This window comes from Parasteatoda tepidariorum, chromosome X2, assembly GCF_043381705.1.
Source record: "Parasteatoda tepidariorum isolate YZ-2023 chromosome X2, CAS_Ptep_4.0, whole genome shotgun sequence".
Classification (NCBI taxonomy): domain Eukaryota; kingdom Metazoa; phylum Arthropoda; class Arachnida; order Araneae; family Theridiidae; genus Parasteatoda; species Parasteatoda tepidariorum.
In genome coordinates this window covers 33,840,071-33,867,038 of record NC_092215.1, presented here as the reverse complement: position 1 = coordinate 33,867,038, position 26,968 = coordinate 33,840,071, and positions in this window count along the sequence as shown.

Sequence of the window (26,968 nt, the reverse complement as noted above, 5' to 3'; positions counted from 1 at the left end):
TATTCGGAGAAAGTACGTTTTTTTTCTTATTTCATAACTTAAAATATCGTCAGCACTAATTAATATTTCAGGTTATCCCCTTGAATCTTCAAGATTGAGTACTAGATCCGATCATTCGATCAAAAGTTATTCAGAGTGGTTCAGTTTTTATTTTGCGCACTATACATCTGATACATACATTGAAGGATAAATGCCTTACCTATTTTTTTAATAAAGGCATCCTTGAATAATGAGGCGTATTCTTTCGTGAACAGAATTTTTCACAGCTACTTCGCCATAACTCAGATTTTATAAATTTTTAAAATTTTCCTTCTAAATATTTTGTAACAATTTATATTAAAATGAACTATTTTATGACACGAAATTTATTAATTTATTTTTTCCATATTTTAGTAGTCCTGAAGTTAGGTTGCAATGTAATTTTTATAGAAATTCAATTCATCGCGAAAATAGCAAATTTCCCATTATTTAGCGTTTTTCTGATTTTAGTAGTCCTTGCATTTGTTTGTTGTGTGAACTAATATCAAATTAAAATTAATCAGGAATTTTTTTTTTCTCTAGCTCTATTGCCCTTGGCAGTCCATGGTTTTTTCTTCCACGAAAATATGCGACTGCACCCTTTCACTCTCTCCAGTTCTTGATTTATGTATCCTTAAGGCAGTTTTTTGAAGGCTCCATAGTCGCATGAAATCATGCTTTTTCGCGAATTATATGCTATTTTCATAACTGCTGTGAGTTTGCAACTGTTACTTATGACTGTTAGGTCAAGTTAGCCTATCTGAAGCCAGCTCTGTTTATGTTTATTCTGAAAATGGTAGAAAATATCAATATGGAGAAAAACCACAGTTTTGTGAAAAGGAAAAGCGTTTGTGGTCTAATTTTTTAATATCTAAAAATGTAATCCAATGCTGCTTTATGTAGGCTCATAAAAATTTACAAAAATTAGGAAAAAATGGAATTTTATGATTTTCATTCAGGTGAAAAAATGTCGCCAAATTGGCGTTTTTAAAAAAAAGTTAATTAGTTTTAAAAAATATTTAAGTTATTTGTCTGCTCTATAGTCCAGATAATTCCTCACGGCAAGATGATATACACACCGAAGAGCCATTACAGTATGACCACCCTGATAATAACATGTAGGACCATCCTTAGCCCTCAAAACTGCTAGCACCCGCCAAGGCATTGATTCCACAAGGTGCTGATAGGTAGTCTGAGGTATCTGGTACCATGCGCTTACCAACTGGTCCTGCAATTCCATCACATTGCGATGGTGTAGCGTGGCAGCACGAATTCGGTTTTCCAAGTAGGACCACAAATGCTCTATTGGAGTAAGATCAGGTGAATTTGGGGGCCAAGACATGACTTGAAAGTCACTGGAATGTTCCTCGAACCAATCCACGACGATTCGACCCTTAAGACATGGTGCATTATCCTGTTGGTAAGCACCATCCCCCACAGGAAAAACTGTTGCCATGAATGGGTGAACCTGGTCTGAAACTATGTTCAAGTAGCTTACAGACGTCAGGGATTGTTCTATGAGGATTATGGGTCCTAATGTGCCCCATGAAAACAGTGTTCCTGGGCGAGAAACCATGAATACCTGGGCGAGCCCATTGTTATAGATGGAGGGTGGTCATAATGCAATGGCTCTTCGGTGTATATAGTTTAAAATCATCGCGTTGTTAAAAATGTAATGCACTTACAGTAAACAGACACCTTGTCGACAGAGCTTCGATAAACCATGTTAAGATCCTGGTCCAGCGCCTCAAATTTAATCTGCATATTTTTTTGTTGCTGTTAAGTTTTCAGTTTTATGTTCGTATTATTTCCTCCTCTATTTACCTCCACAATTTCATGTGTTTTTCTTATAATTCTGGGTTCAAAATGTCTTGAAAAATTCAAAATCTATTTAATGAAAAGAAAAATTCTTGTCAATTTTTTTTCCCATTTTAGTAGTCCTTAGATTTGTGTTGCTAAAGTAAACTTCTATCAAATTTTAGTTTATCATGAACTATTTCATGAAAAGCAAATTCCCTATTTAAAGCAAATTCCCTAAAAGAAAACCTAAAGCAAATTCCATAAAAACTCTCTATTTCCCCCTAAAGCAAATTCCCTATGAAAAGCAAATTTTTATTTTCACATTAGCCCTAGCAAGAATTTTATCTTGGCCCTGGTTGGGTTCAAAGTTGGCTCTATATTAGTCCTATAAGAACATGCACCACTATTGGGATGTATAGACTTTTTAATATTGGTCCTTGAATGGCCTATATAGGACCAACATTGGCCAATATAGAACCTACATTGGCTAAATGGGTGAATCTGATCTCGGGTGAATCTGGCAATTATATATAGGACCGATATTAGTTGTAATGTGGCTGTAAAATATTGGGCGTATCGGAAAATTCTATATAGGAACAATATCGAAAAAAAGGCCCTTTAAACAATTACTGAGACATGTTTCGTGAATATTGGCCCAATGAGGGGCCCAGGTTATTTTGCTGCTAAGGTAGTAGTCGTAAATTTTATTATGTATTTTAAAATAAAATTCTAATTTATTACGTTATGAAAATTACATGAAAAGTAAATTCGTGTTAATTTATTCATATTTTTGTGGTTTTTAGTTTTGTTTGTAATGTAGACTTACAGCAAATAAAAATTTTGCTCCGTTCTAAAGACTCAACATTAATAAAAAATGATGAAGAGCTTTACATCATATTGCAAAACTGATATTGAGCGTGCTAACATTATGGAAATGAAAGGTCATCGAAGCAAAATAAATCTGATTTTACGGATGTGATTTTCTCACGAATAAAGTCCACTGCCTAATAAGCGATCATTTTGAAAGCTTGCGTAAATCGGGAAAAATAAAATTAAAAGGTGTTACCTCCAACAGCACTTGATAATCCCAAATAAACATAAAACAATCGTTTAGCGAAACAAAATAATGTAGAATAATAAAGAAACAAAAAAACCTTGCATGTCGAAATTTCTCTTTCCTCACCGATTATTGCAGAGGCAAGTGATTTACCGGAACAAAAAGAAAAAACAAAGGATTAAAAAAAAGAGAAAAAGAAGTGAACCCACTCCTCCTCTATATCTCTCATCATTCGTTCTGAACTAGATCAGTGGCATTCGACTCCTCTGATTGACCTCAGCGACATCTAGTGGTTAGAAGGTGAGTTGCTGACGGTAGTGAGATTTTTCCGATTGAGCTCATGAGATTAACTAGGTCACAAATCTAGTCAAAACGCTTGACCCATCCTTTCAATGTGTGAACTGAGGCATCTTATTAAATTTAATTTCAATAGTTATCTTTATTTTGGGTGGAGTTATTAAAGGATTAAAAAAAATAAGAAAAGAAAATGAGTCCAAAAGATCAAACATGTTCGTGGATTTGAGGAAATGTTTTCTTTTAAGTCCTAAAAATTCCTTTAAATTAGATGAATGTGGGAAGAGAAATTAGAATTTCTTTCTTTATGGTAAATGATAATGGCTTTATAGAAGAGATTAATTACTGAAAAAGATATTAATCTTAACTTCGTTGAAATTAATATGTCCTCAAATAAATGCATAGTGCTTTACAGTTCAGAATGAAATCCCATTAAAATAACGTATTTCATAGCCATTGACATTTTTATTTCTGTTAGTATTATTATTTTTATGATTAGAATTAAGTGGTGTTCCAAATTCAAAAGCTTATCTAAAAGAAAATTTCATTTTTTAGTAAACTTCATCATATTAACATGAATAAAAACACTAATTATGCGTTGATTTTGTATATTTTAGGATTTTTTTTATTTAAATTTAAAAATAAAACAAAATTAAGTATTTAATAAATGTTTATAAATTTTTGATCATATATATATGTGCAAATTCATTTTTCTGCACTTTGGGTTACACTTTTTTCAAGAGAATTTTATTTTTTATAAACACTTTATCAATGAAAGAGTAAATTATATATTTTTATGAAAATTTTATATTTAAATTTATAAAGCAAAATAATACAATAAAGTTTAATTATAAATACATTTTTGGGCCAACATATGTTTACAGGTTACATTTTGGGGCAAAGTTTTTAATTTTGCCTCAAAGGTACCATAACTTCTTTTCGTGGGAATCTTATGCTTTAGTAAGAATCGAATTGCTTCAGTAAATAAAATGGATGCTTAAAATTCATAAAACTTCCTTCGTTATTAGCAAAAATCGCTCATTGAAAAGTACAGTAAGGAACATTTCATTAAAATAGCGAGATTAATGTCTTATTTTGCTTGTAGATACTAATTTAATCAAAAACATAGAGCTTAAAGCAACGTATGGTTTAAGACAATTGATAAAGAAATAAAACTTAAAAGAATATGGGTGATTGAGAATTGAACCAGACAAATCAACGAGTGCTACAACCTCTGTAACATCACTAGAAATGGCTTTAAAACCAGATAAAAAAAATTATGGTATCTTTGGAAAGGAAGTAGTTTCATCAAATAAATGAAAGTTCGCGTATTGTTAATAACCACATGATTTCATGACAATGATTGCCAAAACTAAGGAAATATCGCTTAAAGATAGCTAAATCTCTTAAAAAAATGAAAAATTTGTTATTGAAAGTGTAAATACTTTATTTTTAACAAAAGCAAATCTGAAAACGTTCGTTTTATCTGTTTGTAAGATTTTCTATAGTAATAAATACATATTTTAAATTATATTCATAGTCATTAGTTCCCTGAAACCATCTGGGAATATATTCTGGACGCAGCTCAAAAAGCGTTTTCAAAAAGTGGACACAACTCAAAAAGCGTGTCTAAGAAAAAGGACACAAAAAAAATTCACCTTTTTAGTATTCAATCCAAATTTAACAAATAAACGAGGAATTTAGCCATTGCTTTTCCTTAATTTTTTTAAACGCTAAGCATAATTCCTCCAAAGCAGCGTCCTTATGCTTATGTAAAATAAAAAATCTTTGTCTCATCCCTATTACGGGCTTTTTCACAATCATCTGAGTGGGGGTCAGGCAACATCTAGGGCAGAAAGTCTGTATACCAAGACGTCAAAAAGCAAAAACTGTACGAAAGGCTACCATTTTTTTTTTTTTTTAGAAAAATTAAATTTCTGTAACTATCGAGATTTTTTTTAACAAGTATAGCATATATATAAAATTGCTTCCTTTCCGTGAAAAAGTAGATAATGTAGAATAGTTCTACAAAGAAAATAGATTTACTCCTCCCGAGAACTAGTCAAAGCTGAATAGGTTTTGCTACAAGCTCTTTCCCCATTCCGTTTCTCTTTAACCGCGGTAACGTTTCCAATCTTGGTGACGAAGTACATTGCAGAAACGTTTTAGCCATCCCTTCCTATTCAAATCATGAAACGATAAAGTGATTTTTAAAAAAAAATTAAACTCGTGCAACGTAAATCATCACTATTATAAATTTAGAGAATCCCCTGCAACCTTAAATAAATAACTTTATTTTGAATTTTTTTTTTTTTAAATGACTAATTTAAGAAAAATGTGCTAAATGATTCAGGCGAACGGACATATTACGAATTTATTAGCATCCATCAGTTCATTCTTTGATAAACAACATTTTCAAATGCTACTTAAATAAATTAATGACATTATGGTTCTTTTCTTTCGCATGAGATTGGATGTAATTTTATTTTGAAATATATCATCATTTTCTAAACAGTTTTACCTTCAATATTTATGTTGTATATATCAATATTTAAATATATATACAGGGTGTCTCAGTTAAGCGTTTCAGAACTTCTAAGAGGGGTAGGGGGCATGCTGACGACTCGAAATCATATAGCAATGTGGGGTCGGAAATGCTTTCCTGAAGCGGTGACGTACACGGAAGCACCATAAAGAAAAGAGACTGTAAGTGAAAAATCGTTATAATAATACATTGAAAAAATTATATGGTACATGGGCCAAAGTAAGTGTTCGAAGTTTCTGCCACCTGCTACAGTGTACACCTCACATCTCCGGCTCATGGACATTCGAACATTCTGCAATACTCCAGGCATATCTCGCAGGCAGCTACTGCGATTCTTGCAACCAGTATTATCAACAGGGGTGTCATAAACCAGTGTTTTCATATGACTCCAGAAATCAAGACATGATAGATCGGGAGACTGAGGAGGACATATAATTTTTTCAATGTATTTTTATAGCGATTTTTCACTTACGGTCTCTTTTCTTTATGGTGCTTCTGTGTACGTCACCGCTTCAGGAAAGCATTTCTGACCCCACATTGCTATATGATTTCGAGTCGTCAGTATGCCCCCTACCCCTCTTAGAAGTTCTGAAACGCTTAACTGAGACACCCTGTATATATCATACCTGCCAAATTTTACTCTTTCCGAGAATGGATTTTCAGAGTGGTTGTGAAACAATCTGACTCAAAAATATATTTATATTTTGATTCCGCTGAAATTCGCTTAAGGAAGGATTATTATGCTTTTATATATTTATTGTAATTATTTATATGTAGTGGTGGTCAAACTCATTTATAATTATCATTATAATTCAAAAAGTTAATTGGAATAATATGAGTATTGCTACCACTTTAAATATGAAAACAAAATCTTCCGGAAAATCCGGAAGAGTTGGCAGGTATGATATATATTTATCGTAATAAAGACAAAAATGATAAAATGAAAAGAGCCAAAAGCGAAGAAAATTACGAAAAATTGTAAGTTTTATTTACCGCGCATAATTTGCAAGTATATAGAACTCATAAAATAAGTTAAAAATATAGAGAAAACATGGAAAATAATATATTAAAAATTAATGAAAAGAGAAGAAGAAAAATAAAATATTTCAAGACTATTTTTTAAAAAAATTAAGAAAAATTTTTTTTTCACAAATATTAAAAAGTCAAAAAACAAAATAATGAAAAGATATAATCTCGTCATCAGCTCGCACGATTATATCCGCAAAAAACTTAATTCAAACGAACGAAACGAAACGAAAAAATTATTCAATTGTTTATATGAAATGCCTTAATGCTAAAATGTTTAGCCATCAATTTGGTTTAAAATTTTAACAAAATCAAGTTTTCACAGTCGCAAATTGATTTTTGGCATTATTAAAATATTTTTGTGAATACGAACTTGCTTATCGAAAATTAATGTTAAAAATTAAATAATTGAGTTACCAGGCTTTATCTTTTTGCAAATGGTACATTGGCGTTCAAACGAATAATTGGCCTAAATTATAAAATAATAATAGTAAAAAATCCTCATTAGATGATTTCACCTTTTTTAAATAAAGGTTTACCTGAACCTTACTTATTTTTCAGATTAAGAATACTTAACATACAATTTCAATATTACATACGCCTCAAAATATTAGTGGCATAAATACTTTAAACTGAGAATTTGATTTATAGCAGTAAATGCTTGTATTTTAAGACTCATAAAAACTAGAGTAACTTGTTTGAACCAATAAAGAAATCATTGTCCTATGAAAAGTCTGACAAGCTATTGAAGTTATCCTAATTAGCCAGCAATCTTTAAAAAGCAAATGACAAATTAGACCTTTTTTATGTTAGAAAAAAAAAGATTAATGAATATAAATCGTTGTAGTATTCATCATAAAATTCTAGGAAACATGTTCTTTTTGTTTATCAAACAAGTGGATAAGGAACTAAGGATATAAGTATACGGAAGAAAGATGAAAAAAACTGTTTTTTGAAAAAGTTTTCTATAGCTTAATCGGTCCAGAATCGGGGAAAAAAAACTATTCTTCACAATAAAAATAATGTCAGTACCCTAATTATTCAAAGGTTGTCAATTATAGAAAAAATGTCATAAGTTTCAATAGCACTAATCATTTAAATATCTATGTTTGAATAGGTATTTCAATTTTTTTTCTGCCAGAATTGATAAACAATTTGAGAGTTATAATTATTCGAAAATTACTCTATTAAACTTCATCTGGCGCTAATTGTTTTCAAGAGTGCTACTGAATCTAGAGATTGGTTTTATAAAAATATTTTTTCCATTTAAATCAATTTGCAACTTAGTGTAGCATAAATAGTAGTATACTATTATGTAGTAGTATACTATTATGTATGTAGTATAAATATAGAGTGGAAAATTCAAGAAAAATAAATTTGTTTATTGTCAAATTTTCCTCAGTGGTAGCGAACTTTTTAAATTTGCACTAAGCTATCATTCAACATTATAATATCAACTTATTAACCTCTTCATTCAAACCAGAAAATTTAAATTTTCAGTTAGTAGCTAGTGGCCGGTAGACTCAAGAACTTAGTAGCCACTTTTCATTCAAACCTAATGAGTAGGTGACCAATACCGATCGATCCTTTTCCTTTAATATAAATTTTTTGCTTTATTTCTGCTTATTACATACATATATATTTTTAAAAAATAGCATCAGAAATAATCTACGGCTATAAAAAATGAATGCAACAATAAAAATAATGTAAATGTGTGTCAAAATTTAGTTAAACATTCTTACTTGACCTCACTATTCAAGAAAATTCGTTGCGCAATAAAATTTAAAATAAAAAAACATGGGGAAATGGGACTGGTTGTTCATTTTATTTCGGTGGCAGCACTTTTTGCTTACTAGCCACGTGGCGAGTACTTATTTTTAGGTCTACCTTCAGGATAGGCAGAAAGAGGAAGAAGTGCTTTTCCAGATCCGTAAGCACTGAATATATGCGTACTAACGAGTATGTATACATACTAAAGCGAGAATACCTTACTGAGATCACATCAACGTGATCTAAGCCCACTAGAGTCAGAAAGGCTCGGGCATAAATGGCCGTGAAGAGAGAATCACGTGAATCTGATCATGGTCTGAAAGAGCTACAGCATTAAAGAAGAAAGCCAGGTATAGTTCGTTCACCAGGAGTTGGCACTTGGCTCCGCCTTCATCACGTGGTATCGGATGATACTATTTCGCTATTTCGGGTAGAAGGATGTGAACAAGGCTGCTATTTGGTGATCGCATGACAAAAATATTCATTTCGCAATCTTCATGTGCATATTTTGAACACGTGCATTTCATGTTATAAACACATACCCTCCAATTTATGAGGATTTTGAAAATAATTCTTTCTAGTGGTAGCGAACCAAAGTAGAAATTTTTAAAGCAAATGGATATCTCTTAAAACTTTTATCAGAACTTAAGAATCTAGCCATATGGCCTGCACTTTTATAAGTAATAGTGGACAAGTTACGCTAAAATTAACTTTTTTTAAATATTAAGACATTAATTTTGCTACCGCCTGAAAAGAAGATTTCTGAAACTACGGAAATTCCGTAGCAGTTGGAGGGTATGTAAACATGTTGATATTTCTCTCTTTTTATTGAATAGTTTGTTCTTTTTGAGATATTTTGCTGGGAAAAAGTTTTTAAATATAAATTAGCTAGAATAACGAAAGGTATAATAGCTGATGATAAAGCGCAGTAAGTGACTGAAAAGGAATTCACTGTTTGTGTTTGGCCATCACCTTCTACATCACAAAGCCTCCACACCCGGTTTCTTATAAGTAGTCTGAGCAGACTATTGGAAAAGTGAACAGTTTGAGCTCATGAAACCAAATTCTATCTTTAAAGTGACTGAGAGGAATTTGTCATATATATTTGAGAATTGAATCTGTAGTGGTAGACAAGTAAATAAGACAAACTAATCATATTCAAAAATTAAAAAATTTTTAGACATGCATTTGCAACCACTTTCTTATTTCTACTAGATTTTCTACTAAAGGGCTCTTTCGTAAATTGGTTTGCCTTTATAGTGGTCTGATCGGACTCCCTATAAAAAACCGTGTAGAGGCTTAGCGCGCATTAGAGGTTATCTCGATTTAAAGCTGGGAAATGTTTTTCCTCTTACTCCCCCACCCTGAAATGAACTCTGCGTCCGAGAAGGTGGAGCCAAGTGTCAACTCCTGGTGAACGAACTATACATCTTTCACAGGAGCTGTTAAACTTCAAACCTATGCGAATTGCTCTTGACCTGAATTTTGTCTTGTACAGGACGTTTTCGGTCCTTTATAGAAAAAAAAAAGCCTGAAGGATAGCCTAAATATAGGAGCAAATCTTTTCAGTTTCTAAACTTATTAGTTGTTTGGTATTAAAATCACTGGTAGCATAGAGAATTTTAGAATGAAAAAAAAAAGAAATTATCGGCAATCAAGTTGAATATTAAAAGCAAAACCATTATAAAAATGCTTAAAGTAATTTTACATCAAATCAGGCGCTTTTCTGATGCAGAGGAAATCCACCAGAGAATTGAACTGATAAAGATAACATATGACATTTTGAGGTATAAAGAAGATATGTATTTTTGAATAAGAGATAAGTGAATAAATGATCTAATGAAAATCTTATTTCGTAAAGATTCATTACACAAAATATTATATATCCTTTTTAAAAAAAAAAAAAAAAAAAAAAAAAAAAAAACTTTACAGCCCAAATAATAATAGCAATATTTATTCCGACCTCAAAAATTTTAACATTTGAAGTAAAGTGAATAAAGTGAATAAGATATTGAAATATATATTTAACATTTAGAGTTCTAGAGGAACAATACAACAAGGCTTTAAAAATTAGACTAAATATATATATATATATATATATATATANACTTTGTCTGAGTAAACATACATTTTTTTCAACGGGTTAGGATTTCTAACTCCCAAAACATAGGGGGTAGCTACAATCTAGGAAATATGATCGACACAGTTGTTCAAGAGAACGATCAAAATTTGAACCCCTTAAATGTAAATTTTACTTTTAAAATATTTCGCCATGACTTGAGAACTTTTAAGGCGAGTTGAAAAATATTCGCATACAATTATAAAATTCCTTTATCTGATTCGAACCCAGAACCTTTCTGATGCAAGGACAGTTCCCTGCCCCCTACACAGACTGGTCGGCAGACTAAATATATAAGATCTGATCTATTACAGAGATGCCAACTGCTCCGGACACGCCAAAATAATTAAGAAAACGGTAAAATAACTACAAAGTAAATTTTGCAACGATTTGGCTACTTATGCTTGCTTTTTAACAAGCATAGCATAACATAAGAGTTAAAAGTGGTGAATTATATAAGCCTACAAAATATTTAGAAATAGTGGTGAATAAAAATATACTAAATTGAATTTATTAAACCAAGAATCACAATTGATAAACTACCACTTTAAAATATGTATTTGCTGTCCGGAGCAAGCTGGCATCTCTGCTATTATGTGATATGGTAGAGCAGTTCAGTTTGATTTGGAGCCGAAATTTTAAAATTCACGAACCAATTGCTACAACCTTTACAAAAGAGGTGCTTTGAGGTTGTTTTGACATTGACAGGAGAAAAACTTATACATCTGAGTTAAAAAATTAGATTTTGTTTTTCATTTAAAATATCCTCATCAATAAACCTCAATTTCAACCTCATTTACACCTCATAAAATCAAATTCTTATGTAGCTCAGCAAAACTTTTTATTAAAATCGAGTGCAATTATTCACATGTCAAGTTTACTTATTTGCTTTAAGTGTAGACAAAATAACATGTACACCTCAAAAACAACCTCTCTAACCTAAGGTAGATTTCCACCAATCTCAAAACAACTCAAGTGTTAGTAAAACAACTTCATACACTTTGACTATAAACTTGGGAAGTTGATATTTTAAGGTTATTTTTGAAGACAACTTTAAATAAACCATAAATCAACCTTAACACCTCAAAATAACATCAAATGAAACTCAAAAACACCTTAAATTTTTGTAAAGTAATCTTCACTGACATAAATTGCACCAAAAATTTTATAAAGTATCAGCAAACTCGTTTGACTATATTCAATATATTCGTTGAAACTCTATAAGCATCGTTTAATCTCAAAACAACTCAAGTGTTAGTAAAACAACTTCATACACCTTGATTATAAACTTTGGGAGGTTGATATTTTAAGGTGATTTTTGAAGACAACTTTAAATAAACCATAAATCCACCTTAACACCTCAAAATCAAATAAAACTCAAAAACACCCTAAATTTTTGTAAAAGAATCTTCTTTGACATAAATTGCACCAAAAATGTTATAAAGTATCCGAGAACTCGTTTGACTATATTCAATATATTCGTAAAAACTCTATAAGCATCGTTCAATCTCAAAACAACTCAAGTGTTAATAAAACAACTTCATACACCTTGATTATAAACCTTGGGAGGTTGATATTTTAAGGTGATTTTCGAAGACAACTTTAAATAAACCATAAATCAACCTTAACACCTCAAAATAACATCAAATGAAACTCAAAAACACCTTAAATTTTCGTAAAGGAATCTTCACTGGCATAAATTGCTCCAAAAATGCAATAAAGTATCTGAGAACTCGTTTGACTATATTCAATATATTCGTAAAAGGTCTATAAGCATCTTTTAATTTTAAAATTCTTGACAGAATTTTAAAGAGAATTGAAATATTGCTGTACCGGGTCGTAAAAAATAATTAAAAGCAAAGGCGTGCGTGCGATATGAAAGAAACAGGGTGTTTTTAACCTCCGGCAAATTGCTCTGGAATATTAACAGGCATTCAAAGGGATCACCACCCAAAACACATGATGTATACATTATAAATAAATATACATACAGCCGCACTTTTACACATCAGATGAGTAACCCATTGTTAAAACCAGGGTGTATACGTCCCTTCCTTGTTTGAGGTCAGAAGAGGCGGGGTTGCTTTTTCATCTGCATGGCATCTCCAACACGTTATTAAGAACTAGAACATTTCTTCAGGTCTCAAATCCTGAATTGAAATAGGAAGAACTATTATCAGTTCTGATTGGATCTATATAAAGAACATCGCTGTGACTTTTGACCTTTTTGATGAAGTGGCTGTGACATTTCGGTATCTTTGATGGATAGGAAAAATTGGCAATAAAGGAATATTGGATGGTTTTAATGATGGATAAAATAGAAGGAATACTTATAAAAGAAGACCATTGGATAAATGTGTGTTTGTATGGTGATTCGGGAAAATATTACTTATAGGAATCGAATATCTAAGAGTGGTATATGTTCTAAACAGTCATATTTGGGAAACATACCGGCAAAGAGATTATTGACCTCTTATAGTAAGAGATTAACTTTGTACTCAATTTGAAATTCGATGAAATCCAACTCATTTTTATTAATAAATAAAAGTATTTATTTATTATTTATGTAGCTTTTATCGTTTTTTATAACCTTAAATTTAATTTTGACTTTTTGATTCTACTTTTTTTCGATGGACTTTTATTTTTTTAACCTCAAGTAATATTATGTAGTCATGATCTGGAAAATACGATCAAAGCCCAGTTGAAAGTTTAGGTTCTTCGCTATTGTTTTCGCTTTTTTACGTGTTTTGCCATGTTTTCAAACAATAATAATAAAAATAATTGAATGATTTAAAAAACTCATCATTTATAAAATCACGTTTACTAGAAAATAATTTCTCAAAAAAATGTTTAAAAAGTTTTTTTTTATTTTATTTAATTGTTTATTTTCAAAATTTGGAGTTGCGAAGTATAAAACTTTTTACGCCATGATAAATAATGCGTTTTTATATTAAATAACAGAATTTTATGTATGAAAGATATCGTTTAGTAGTTTGAATTTTAAAATCTCAGGAACCAGTCGATCAGTTTCGCTCACAATTTAGATTAATCACAAAATAACACATAATTGAGAGGAAATAAAAATACGTGCATTTCATTATAAAAACCTTATCAAAATTTTTTTAAATAAATAATTAAAAAAATTTTTTTTTCAAACTATCTTTGCGCGAACACGTTTTAACAAAGATTTTAACCATGATTCTTAGCTTTCTCAATTTTTTCCAGAGCTATACATGAAGTAAAAGTAATACATTCCAAAATTTCTACTTAACTCGAGACTAGACTACAGGGGTTCGAAAAAAAATATGGAAACACTTCTATACTAACAATATGTAAATAATTTTTAATTTAGCAGCCAACATTTTGGAAGATTTCAGCACTAGGTTTACGGGATGCGTAATTTTGACGCATTTCGAATTTTATAAGTAAAATTGCAAAACCTGTTTGCAATTTTATTTTATCTCTTGTAATGACTTTTATTCATTGATCGACGTAAATATGTATTGAAGTCTATTTTCTTCAAAAGCGTTGAAATATTGAAATTCTCTTTGTGGTATACCTATCTCTAAGGATAAGCGTCAATTTGACGCGATCGTAATTTAGACAAAATTTTGAGTAAACATGCGAACATCACATCAATAATAAATAGGAATGTACCGACAATGCTTCGATCCGTTATCTTAAATGAAACAAGCGATAAACAACTGTTGCCGATAAGCAATAATAGAAGGAATAAACGTTAACTGATGTCAGAGCGTCAGATTTCGAAGGTTTTGTTGCTTAGTTCGAGTATTGAAAAATAAAATACTAGAATATTTCATAAATGTGTATCTCATAATTTTCTTTTCTTATAGTATATAATTACATTGTTTTCTAAATGCAGAGATGCCAACTGCTCCAGACACGCCAAAATAATTTTAAAAAAACGGTAAATAACTACTAAGCAAATTTGCAAATATTAAATGGCGAACTATATAAGTCTACAAATTATTTAGAAATGGTGGTGGATAAAAATCGACTAAATTGAACTTATTAAAGCAGGAATCACAATTGATAAACTACCACTTTAAAATATATATTTGCTGTCCTGTGCAAGTTGGTATCTCTATAAGTGCTGTTATATGTGTTCGTGGAGATAGGTATATAAGAAACGTCCGTTCACAAAACATTTAAAAACTCTCTCAAAGAGCTTGCAGTCTTACCATATATATGTTTAAATTATTAAAATTGGATGGATGGCATAATAATTTTAAACCGCATTTATTTAAAAAAGAATAAATATGATTATAAAAATTTATTACCACGTTAAAAAAAAAGAATTAAATCTGGAGGAGTTTACATCACTGCATGGTTTTTAAACCACTTAAATGGTCAATATATTAATAGCATCTTTCTAAAAAAAGTTGTAGTACATATTTTTCTTGCCTACCATTTTACCTTTAAAGAAGCACTGAGGCCGGATTCCTGATTCAAATATGAATATTCATATTTTTAATAAATTACGGTAGGCAGAACTGTCTGTCTTATTCCTGCAAAATAAATCTTATTTATAAAGAATTTTTATGATAATCTTAATTATACTGTAGACTACCACTTTTTTTTCTTTTTTGAATAAAAGACGCTAAGCACAAATATGTCAAAGGTAAACTACTACATAATTTCTTTTAATGGTAAAACTCAATTTCTTATTTATTTCTTAAAGTGTATCTTAGAAAAACAAAACATTTGTGTTCACCGTAACATAATATTGAAGTAGTAAGGCACGATTAATCTAAAAACCAAAACATACCCTATTTGAAAACTAAAGTGGTAGCCAATTCTAGAAAATATCAATTTTGTCTAAGCATAAATGCACTACTCCGAACAAGATTTTCGAAACCAGGGACCCTTAATGATGCGCTTTCCTGTTTGGCATTTTCTTAAAAAAAATTAAAAAATATTCTTGACTTTTTTTAGTTCAGGTAACAAATTTAAGAAGAAATAAAAGCCTGTATTATAATTACAGCCAGGAAGAAAATATCTAAAAAAAGAAAGAGAGTCGTTAGAAGTCACTGGATTGTAAATTAGCACTCGGACCCTGCCATATCATTATTCAAAGAAGTAATTTTTACATCACTTCAAAATATTACGTTATAAAACAGTAAACAAAAATACGTTGACAGAGAAAATTTATATTGAACCATATGAAGATTGCACGTCATTTCATTGACAATTAAGAAGAAAATATTTATAAAAAAGAAACGTTATAGATCATTTCGTACAGCTAAAAAGACGCAACTTTTTTATTAGTTAAATACGAATAAGTTACAAGAAAAACGGAGAAAAATTGGTATTTTCTTCCTTTACAATGATGAATAGAATCTTTTCAGTAAGATATAATCTCTCTATAAGGTACTTGAATCACAGCAGATTCACCTTTTATGATCTCGATGAAATTATAAAAGAAAAGAATGTGCCCAAAGTAGATTCTTAAGCCTTCTAGCTTGGCAATAAAGGATCAAAAGCATCAAGGACCCCCACCTATGTTATCATTCTGTTAAATCTGACAAATCAAAGTTCGACTTCGAACTAATTACAGGACACAAGCAATTCTCACCAGCACTCTTCTACGCCAGAAACTTGATGGTTAAGTTTGGCAAATATTATTTTCCTGACATGCCTTGTTATTGTTATGTTAACACAGCTGTGTTAGCCACATTCATAATCGCTTTGGTATGGCAACATTTATCAAAGGCTTTAAAAAAACATAGGTGAGGAAAAAAACTTACGTCAGTAACAAAGTCATGTGGATTTTGTGTTTTTTATTCTTTTATAAGGTGGTCTTTGGATAATAATAGTGATGGTGTTATCTGAAGAACGCTTAACTTGTTTAGTTATGAGAAATCATATTCCTTATGCTATCACGATAAACAGATTCGAAAAGTTATTTTAAAAAGTTATTGATTATAAGGTGAAATGTCAAAGGTTTTATGAACTTTTGGTTTTTTTGTAAGTTATGAATAAAGATAAAACTGAAGTTGTGATTGTTTCCCGAATGAGCGAACTATACTTGTTAGACTATTACAATCATGTTGTCTAAAGAAATGTTTACTATGCCTTAAGGCTAGGTTTACGGGTTAATATTAATCTGAGATTGTAAGTGAAAATGATGAAATACAATACAATTATACAATTCATATTTGAAAGCAGAAGTTAAATTTAGAAAATTATATTCGATCATATGATGCTAGGTTATAATTACTTGATTGAGTGCACACATGTCCCACTCCATATAATTTTTATTTCATAACCACCGTTGCCACCCAATTATTAGTTTACGACTACCAATGTTCATCTCCGTAGCCTTTTTATTTTGAGCCCAATCCAGAAGACAAGGAGACTCCTGAATCAAATATTAGGAGAAATTTGCTTTCGTGGAAGACTTTTTGATGGAACTAACCCCCGCATTTGAATTACATGGAAAGGAAAAGCCCGAAAACCACCCAAGATTAGCCTGATTGCAAGAGGACCCATAAGTCATAACCCATGATCCGTCTACCACTGAGGATATTTTTCGCCTGCACTGGAGTCAGTGTGATATACATATATATATATATATATANCGGGTTTTTTATCGGCAAATTCATTAGTCTATAGAATAACTCTTAATCATGAGAAACCCAAGCAATTTTAAGTTAAGTTAAAAAAAAAACTGCTCCACCCTTTACACTCATCTAATATATATATATATATATATATCATGTTAAAATCTTTTAGAATTGATGACATTTTTAACAATACAAAATTCGGATTTATAAAAATAAAGAGAGGAATTTAATAACTTCTTTCTAGATTTGATACTAACAATTTTGAAATCATATCAAAGGATTGCAATATTTATTTGTTATTAACTATAGTTGTCGTCACAAATTAATTTTTAAAATCAAAATCTTTATACATTTCTTATTAAAATCTTTATAGATATGTATTAAGATATGATTATTAACTAAAAATGTATTTTGGTGTTAACAATAGCTAAAATGTTAATCTTGATATTCGATATTTTATGTCAACCATTTTAAATTCTTATTTTAGGAAAATTGAAATTTTAAGTTTTTAGTAAGTCATTACTTAAATCAAAATTTTAAACTTTTCAAATTAAAATGTCTCTAGAGATGTATTGAGATATAATTATCAGCTAAAAATATATTCAAAAGTTGACAATAAAGAAAATTTTAGCATTGCTTATCTATTATCTATAACAACCATTTCAAAACTTTGTTGAATGAAAATAAGGATTTGAAGTTCATAGCAATCCATTTCTCAAATACAGTTCTTTTTTTATTTTGACTTGTAACGCGACATGTTTCGTAAATGATTAATAAAATTTTCATGCATAATATAACATCTTCATTTTAGGTGCCATAGAGATTTGAGTTCAAAAATCTAAGTTCACCAGAAAGGTCAGAAGAAGTTCAAGTGATTCATCAACTTCAGAGAATGGAGAGATCATGGAGTCCCAAAATTTGTCTTTATGTCTGGAATATGGATAATTCTAAAATAAAGAAATCATGTATACTGCGTAACTATCATTTCCAATTTCCGCAACTCGCTATTTTTCGCAATACACTGGCGATCAAAATTAAGAGATTTTTTGTATCTCGTCGATAATTCCAGAAATATCGAACCGATATAAAGGACATTCAATATAAAGTGAGGTAGATGAAAAGGACAAACAAAATAACCATTCAACAGTTACAATGCATGTGCCTGAACACGCGTTATATCCATTGAAGTCGCATGGTATGAAACAAGGATTACAATATCAAACAAAGGACTGGTTTAATAACAAACAGAAGTATCGGACTGATATAAAGGACATTCAATATAAAGTAAGGTAGATGAAAAGGACAAACAAAAACCATTCAACAGTTACAATGCTTGTGCCCGTACGCGCGTTACTCCCATTGAAGTCGCATGGTATGAAACAAGGATTAGAATATCAAGCAAAGGAGTGGTTTAATAAGGGGTTTGGAATCTACAAACTTTAAAAAATTTAGTTCGTTTTTTTTTCTCTTATAACCGTCGTTGAACAGCAGACCCAATTTTTTTGGTTTACGACTAATGTTCCCCTCTGTAGATTTGTGATTTTGAACCCAATCCTGAAGACAAGGGAACTCCTGGATCAAATATTGAGAGATATTTACCTTCGTTGAGGACTTGTTGATGGAACTAACCCGCATTTGCGATACATGGCGAGGAAAACCTCCCATGGTTAGACTGATGGCAAGGAGATTCTAACCCATGATCCGCTTATCACTGAGGATATTTTATGCCAGCACTGTTGTTGGTACGAACCGGGGGCTAAAATCGTATCGACTGGGGTTCGAACCCGGTTCACTTCATTAGAACGTGAACGCTTTATTCCCTAAGATACCACGGCCCTGATACAAAGGTTTAGAAAAAATTACGGAAACACTTCTATACTAACTCTAGGTAAATAATATTTCTTTCAAATGTTTTGGAAGATTTTTCATGGCAAAACTGTTGAAACAATTCGAAAGATCAGGCTTGAAGCTTTTAGAGATGATACTTTTTGCCCATTCAAAATTTAGTTAGACCAAAAAAGTTAAAGACCAATTTGGTATTTTCTACTGTTGGCTACGACTCTGGTTTTAAATATCACAGCTGTTTAATTTCGGATCAAATTATGAATATTTATCGTAATAATATATGAGAAACACAAATGTCTTTTTTCTCCATAATAAATTTTAATAACGAAATAATTGAGCTACCATCCTTTCCTATCTTAAAAAAAAGGGAAGAAAGTTATTTGCAATTAACCCATTTACGACAGTCTGTCTCTTTCATGAATTATAGACAGAAACTGGTAATTCGACTATACCTTCTTTTAATTTTATTTCGGTGAAACAAAGGCATTTCTGTTCACTGAAATATAATAGTTATGTAATTAAATATATTCTAATATGATTTTACCGGTATGTCTGATCCTCATTTGAAAAATTAAAAAGCGATTGACAATTTCAATGTAAGAAGTTAAATTTAAATTAAAAGTAAATAGTACTTAACTTTCATCTTTCAGTTTAATTTAAAAACAGCACCGTGATCATTTTTAGAACTAAATGTTATTGCTTATATTGTTAACATAACGATGTAGTCGTTTTATATAAAATTAAGCGAAAATCGTAACTCTCATATTAATATTTTAATAGGAGACTTTGACCCTTGCATTACACCCATGTATTTTATTAAAACTAAAACGGTAGTCACATTGGAGAAAAAAATTTAGCTCCAGCACTAGTTATTATCTGCCACTTTTTACAAAATGGTACATTTCACACCGCTACAAAGCGTTGCGCAAAAGCAACGTCATCGGGGATTTGGTTTAATCTAGAGCCCCTGAATTAGACAGGCCGACTTATCATTTATTGTTGGAGCAAAGAGCTAATATAGGCACAGCGAATAAATATTTTTAAGTGGTAGTTTATTAATTGTAATTCTTGGTTTAATAAGTTCGATTTAGTAGATTTTCATCCACCACTATTTCTAAACAATGCGTAGGCTTATATAATTCACCACTTTAAAGTATTTATTACATGCTTTACTTGTTAAAAAGCAAGCAAATATTGTCAACTATTTGCAAAATTTACTTTGTAGCTATTTACCGTTTTTTTAATTATTTTGCTGTATCCAGAGCAGTTGCCATCTGTATAATAACATAACTGATACTAACATAACGTTAACTTGCGAACTTGTTTGCTCCAATATTGCTTGATAAGTCAGCTTTGATAGTATAGGAGCCTTAGGTTTAATCTATAAAGGGACACTTTAAGTATTAGTAGGAAAGAATGCATCAAGATGTGAAGAAACATTACCTCCTACATCAGAAGTCTCCACACGGTTTTTAATAAGTAGTCTGCGCAGACTATTTAAAAAGTTAACCACTTGTGCGCATGAATCCTATAAAAGAACTCCACATATAACAGCTCTGAAGGTATTTGAATGCTTTATAAATCGGGTTTTTTATCGGCAAATTCATTAGTCTATAGAATAACTCTTAATCATGAGAAACCCAAGCAATTTTAAGTTAAGTTAAAAAAAAAACTGCTCCACCCTTTACACTCATCTAATTTACAAAAATATTTGCAGTCCACCTCGTAACCTTAAGTATCAATCGCTCGTGACCAATTAGATTCATTCGAAAGAGAGGGCGTGTAAACACATTTATCGAAAAATATTTTGGTCTAAGTAAAATAAAATAACAATATGATGTGTTTAAAGAAAACCCCGCTTTTGTTTTTTAAAGCTCGCGGTGAAGAAATTGATTCCCAAGGACAGAGGTTATCCATTTACATTAGTTGCCCGTTTCCCGGATTTTTGAATAAAAATTCAGTCGACGTGCAGCCCAACAACAAGTGACCCAACCTTCTGACATGGAAGGTGACAACCGACTCATAACCCACCCCCTCTATGACCTATGACCTGGTGTACAAGGTATCGTGCCAATCGAACTGGGAGGGGGTACTTATTTCATTATTATACTCAACTTTCGAATTACCGTTTTCTTCAGAAGAGATCAAGTCGTGATGCCTTGTAGTTAGAAGGCAGTACCAATTTTAGGTTTGGTCTGCTGAGCTTAGAAGGGTTAAATTCTGAGGTGATTTGTGAACCACGCCGAAAAATAACAGCATATTGCTGTTGCTCTATGCAACAATTGGGTGGTATATGGTTGTTGATTAGAAATCCAGAATATTCACTCTTATATGTCTCGGACAACCCCATTACTTTTGGTTCTTATGTCACGTCCGCTATCATTCACCTTTTTGAACTTTTTTTTTAAAAATTGGACGGAAAAATATTGCAGGGATCCTTACCAGTTTAAAGGGATCATGAATGTGACTTTTTATTTATATTTTTTAATTCTTCCATGATTTACCTTTAACTTTATCAGGTAAATTAAATTTCTTCGCGTGAGACTGTAGAATTAAAGGGACTTTGGGTCACGATTTAAAATAAAAATTCTGCAGATGATTTAGCTGTTTAAATATTTTTTTAGTATTTTCTTAATCATGTCCTTTACTGATATTTTTGAGAAACAACAACAACAAAAATTTATAAATTTTTTTAACCCTTTAGTACAGATCGGGCACCCATGTCCATTTGAGATATATATTTTTACAATGCTCAAATTATAAGTACATTTTATCTATATAAAAAAAACCGCCTAATAGTTACTAAAAAAATCTGTTAGATTATCGGAATTATCTTTGTACTAAAATATAAAGTCCAAAAAATGTAGTTTGAATTTGTTTCATGCATATTAAAATAAACATTATAATTAATAATTATAAAAATTATTAAAAACATTATAAAACGCTGTTATATATTTAATTATAAAAATAATATTTGATGATAAAATTAATTATAAAAATAATATAAAAATTAATTTTTAATAATAAATTAATTATTAATTAGAAGTTAATAAAATATAAATCAAAAAATATATGTATCAAAATATATAAATCATTTTCAAAAATTTATCAATAACTGATTTTATAAATTACTGAAATTTCAATAATGAATAACTGTTTCTCTTAGATCTAAATAGCTACAAACAATTTGAAAAATTATTGTTTGGAAGTCAACTGTTTTTGGAAGATTTTACCTTTAGAGTAGAAAGTGACACTGCTGTTTCACGCATTTTTTGAAAATTAAAATTATTAAAATGTGAAATATAATATTTTTCACTTATTTTGAACTAAATTAATATTAAATAATGAAAAAGTATGTGAAATATGTTTAATGAAAATTCTGCTTCAGAGGGCTAATCTCTTATTAAATGTAATAGACCTGAACATATATAGTTTCAATTGTCTGGGACCACTTATTTGAAAAATATTACGAACCATTATAAATCCCTTATTGGGGACAATTAGGGAAAAATATATAATGTGGTAGCATAAACATGGATATAACTGGAATATAAACAATATATTACAAACATTTTGATATTTTATTGTTGCTTTAACAAATTTAATTTTAAATGATTTTGTCTACTTCTACATACAAACAACTTTAACATATGTATAAAATGTATTATTTGTGCAGAGAAGTTATGTGCTGGTAAAATTGAACAAATTAAGTTTACCTTAAATTGTTGCATGATTACCACTTTAAATATTCTGGGAAGCTAGGATTTCTAATTGGTAGTCATGGTATAACTCTAAAAAACACAGTACTCTAGTCGCCCACGGGCATCAACACAGACGAAGAAGTGGAGTGCCCGCTTTGCGAGCAGGTACTTCGTACTGCATCTCAATCTAAGCCTAATAACTCTAAAACAACAGATTTATTTTTGCTTTTCCTTTATTCATTGATAACATATCCAAGGCTGCCAACTTTCTATGCTTTTTGGGAAGAAAAAGTTCTAGTGGTAACCAAGTTTATAATTTAATGTATCATTCCTTGTTTGGTAAATTTGATTTATTATTTTTCACAACACTATTTAAAAGTTTACATGAAACGCCACTTTGTTCCCGTTCTCTCTTTGTGAAGCTTTTAAAATGTTGGCATGATTACCAAAGTTTAGTTTTTAATTATCTACCACTTCATAAGCACTTTACAAAAAGTGCTACATTTGGCAGCCCAACAAATCTATTCTAATTTAGTTCTGTGTATACGGCTTACTTTTTATTGGATTTTTTAAAAATTAAAGTAATTGTTCACTTCAGAAAATATCCTCTTTTTTTAACTGGATAGTTAATTTCTTATGATAAACCTTTTTTAAGAGAGTTTATGTTCACATTATAGCAAAATGTAGCATTTATGCCCGTTTGTAAGAAAAAAATGAATACCTAGTTTAAGGTTGATTAAAAAACATGAATGAAATAATAATATTAAATAATAATAATAAATGCGCGAGTAATGATAACAATAAATAATATGTGGCTTGTAAATGAAACAAAATTTTATTTGAAATTTGTTAAACCAAATACTGCAACAAAAAACTATCCTGGAAAAAAGTGCATTGTGGGAAGTATGATTCTGCATCCATTGACGGACCTAATACATAAAAAAGAGAACTCAATCATTGCTAGATGGGAAATCATTTAAATATCAAAATATGTAAAAAATGAAGTTTTCTTTGGCAATATGCGATAATAAATGCGTAAGTGATGATAACAGTAAATAAATATTGGCTTGTAAATGAAGCAATATTTTATTTGAAATTAGTTAAGCAAAATACTGCAAAAGTGCATCGTGGGAAGCATGATTCTGCCTCCATTGACGGACCTAAAACATAAAAAAGAGAACTCAGACATTGCTAGATGTGAAATCATTTAAATATGAAATTATGTAAAAAATGAAGGTTTTTTTGGCAATATGCGATAATAAATGTGTAAGTAATGATAACAATAAATAAATACTGGCTTGTAAATGAAGTAATATTTTATTTGAAATTAGTTAACCAAAATACTGCAAAAGTGCATTGTGGGAAGCATGATTCTACATCCATTGACGGATCTAGAATATTAAAAAAAGAACTCAATCATTGCTAGATGTGAAATCATTTAAATATCAAAATATGTTAAAAATGAAGGTTTTTTTTTTTGACAATATGCGATAATAAATGTGTAAGTAATGATAACAGTAAATAAATATTGGCTTGTAAATGAAGCAATATTTTAATTGAAATTGGTTAAACAAAATACTGAAAAAGTGCATTGTGGGATGCATGATTCTGCATCCATTGACAGACCTAAAACATAAAAAAGAGAATTCAATCATTGCGGGTTGCAAAATCATTTGAATATTACAATACGCAAAAAAAATATTTTTTTTTTCAATATGGGGAAATTCTCCTCTTCTCCTTTGTATTATTTCCCAATAAGTAGTTTACATGAGTACAGAATTTCCACTTGATAATGGCACATAACACAAAAAAATATAATTGATTACATCGCTGTATTTCTCTCTTAAATTTCTTAAATAATCGTTTGTAATACAAATTTGAAAATGTGGCTTATCATTATACTTCTACAAGCATTTCATCTGAAAAATTTCTATAGGGCACTTGGAAGAAATAAGTAATCTTATGATGGCGTGAAAGCAAATAAAAGAAAAGGAAACAAAAAATATTAGCAATATCGATAAGTTTCTGTACTATACTAAATTAAATAATGATATGAGAAAAAATAGAAATTTAAATCTAAGGGATTATGTTTGAAACAAAAGACCGCAGCCAAATGAAATAATATTTAAGAATCGTGACTTTAAAAAAACAAATCAAAATCGTTTGTTAGATAAACGTTCAAAATACCTAGCTCCAAAATATTGAAACCAAAATAAGTCTTTATATTTAGCATTTAATATGAAAAACAAACTCATTTAACGCTAAATAACGCGTCATACTTTAAAATATTTAACAGTCATAACATTTTGAAAACTAAATAAATTAGGATTTTGTCAATGTAGTTCTTGAAATAAAAAACTTAATGGACTCCAAGTAAAATTAAACGAAAAAAGTTTCTAGGATTAACTCAGTATTTTTCTTTAATTTTGCTATAAAAAAACATTACATAAAATGAACATTCAGAATTACAATATAATATTCCATTGTTTTTACCTGACTTTTTTCTCGTTAGTTTTATAATTGAATTTTGTGTGTGTGTAATATTATTTAAAATAAAACTATCTTCCGTGAAAATGAGATTCAACTTTTAATTCTCTAAAATCAACCTCGTTAAAGATACTTTTATGGTAGTTATCATCGTAACTAGTTGAATCATTCAACTTGCATAAGTTATTATTCTACATTACAACACACGTTTCAACCAAATAGGGACTCTGAGATTTTTACCCGAAAGCTAAGATTGTTTTATTGTCTACAACTCCTCACGCTTTTATCTTTTGTTCTTAATGTTCCGAATTTCGAATTTCGTGTTTTTCCTAAGGGAATTTCGGAGAAAGTTAAACAAAAATATTTAAAAAAAATGATTGTAGGTCTTTTTCTGCACGTTTGAATTTCTGATCTTGTAAATACTTGATTTCTACGGAACGTTTTAGTATGTGGCCTATCGGTTATCTTTTATTGGTTTATGGTTTCTTTGTTTTTGAAGCAGCATGTCCAACCGATACTTAATTTATATTTATCGCTTTTTTATATATTCTTTTTTAAATAACCCTTTCAGAGCCAGCGGGCAGTTCCATGAAATCAAAGTTGCTATCAGGTTGGATAACTAGGATAAAATTTTAACCTTTAACCTCTTACAAGAAGGACCCGTTCGGCATTATTGAGTGACCTTTAGCAGTTTGATTGCTTTAATCTGTCAGCATCAGCAGACTAAGAAAGTCAATTCTGAGTTATTCTTTTTAATAATTTTTTATTGATGTTGATGGAATTGACATTATGCAAGGTGGATCTTCTTTTAATGTATGTCTTAAATTGAAAAAACAGTGATGAGTCCTGAATTTATTCAATGAATTCGTTTGAAAATGCATATTAGACTGCTTGACGGATATTAAATATTTTTTTTTTAAAAACCTCTGTACTGATTATTGCTGGAAGGCTAATACAAAGTGAAAAATTGTATTGATTTAAAAAGATTCGTTAAGAGCAAGATGTGTTTAACTCACCTTACTTACCACCTACTGATATGCCTGTTAAAAAGTTATTCTTCTGTTTTTTTTCAATTATCTGTTAATAATTCTTTTATTGATGCTGATAGAATTGGCATTATGTAAGGTGGATTTTCTTTTAATGTATGTCTTGAATTTAAAAACTGGGATGAGTCCTGAATTTATTCAATGAATTCTTTTGAAAATGAATTTTAGGCAGGTGGTTGGAAATTTTACATTTTTTTTTAAAACCTCTATACTTATTTATGCTAGAAGGCTTATACAAAGTGAAAAATGATATTGATCAAAAAAGTTTTGCTGAGTACAAGATGTGTTTAACTCACCGTACTTAACCCTTTAATGGGACATTTATTTCTAGTAGAGGTAAACTAAAGTATTTTTGGAATTGAAATTAGTATAAGAATAGTAATTGATATAAGAAGAAAAAACTCTTTCGCTTATAAAAAATTTGTCTCAATTTGAATACCATTTTTTTTGGTGGTAAGTGTATTTACCACGACCTATTAGTAACTTATTGACTTTTATTTTTCGTTATTTGTAAAATAAATTTTATAAATGCTACAAACTTCTACATGTATTTCATAACTTTTATACGTTTTCTTAAACTAACATGTTTGCCAATGGTTACCAATTAATAATGGTTACCAATAATAGTGGTCAACTTGGTTACCAATTTTATTCAAACGCACTTCAAGAAAGC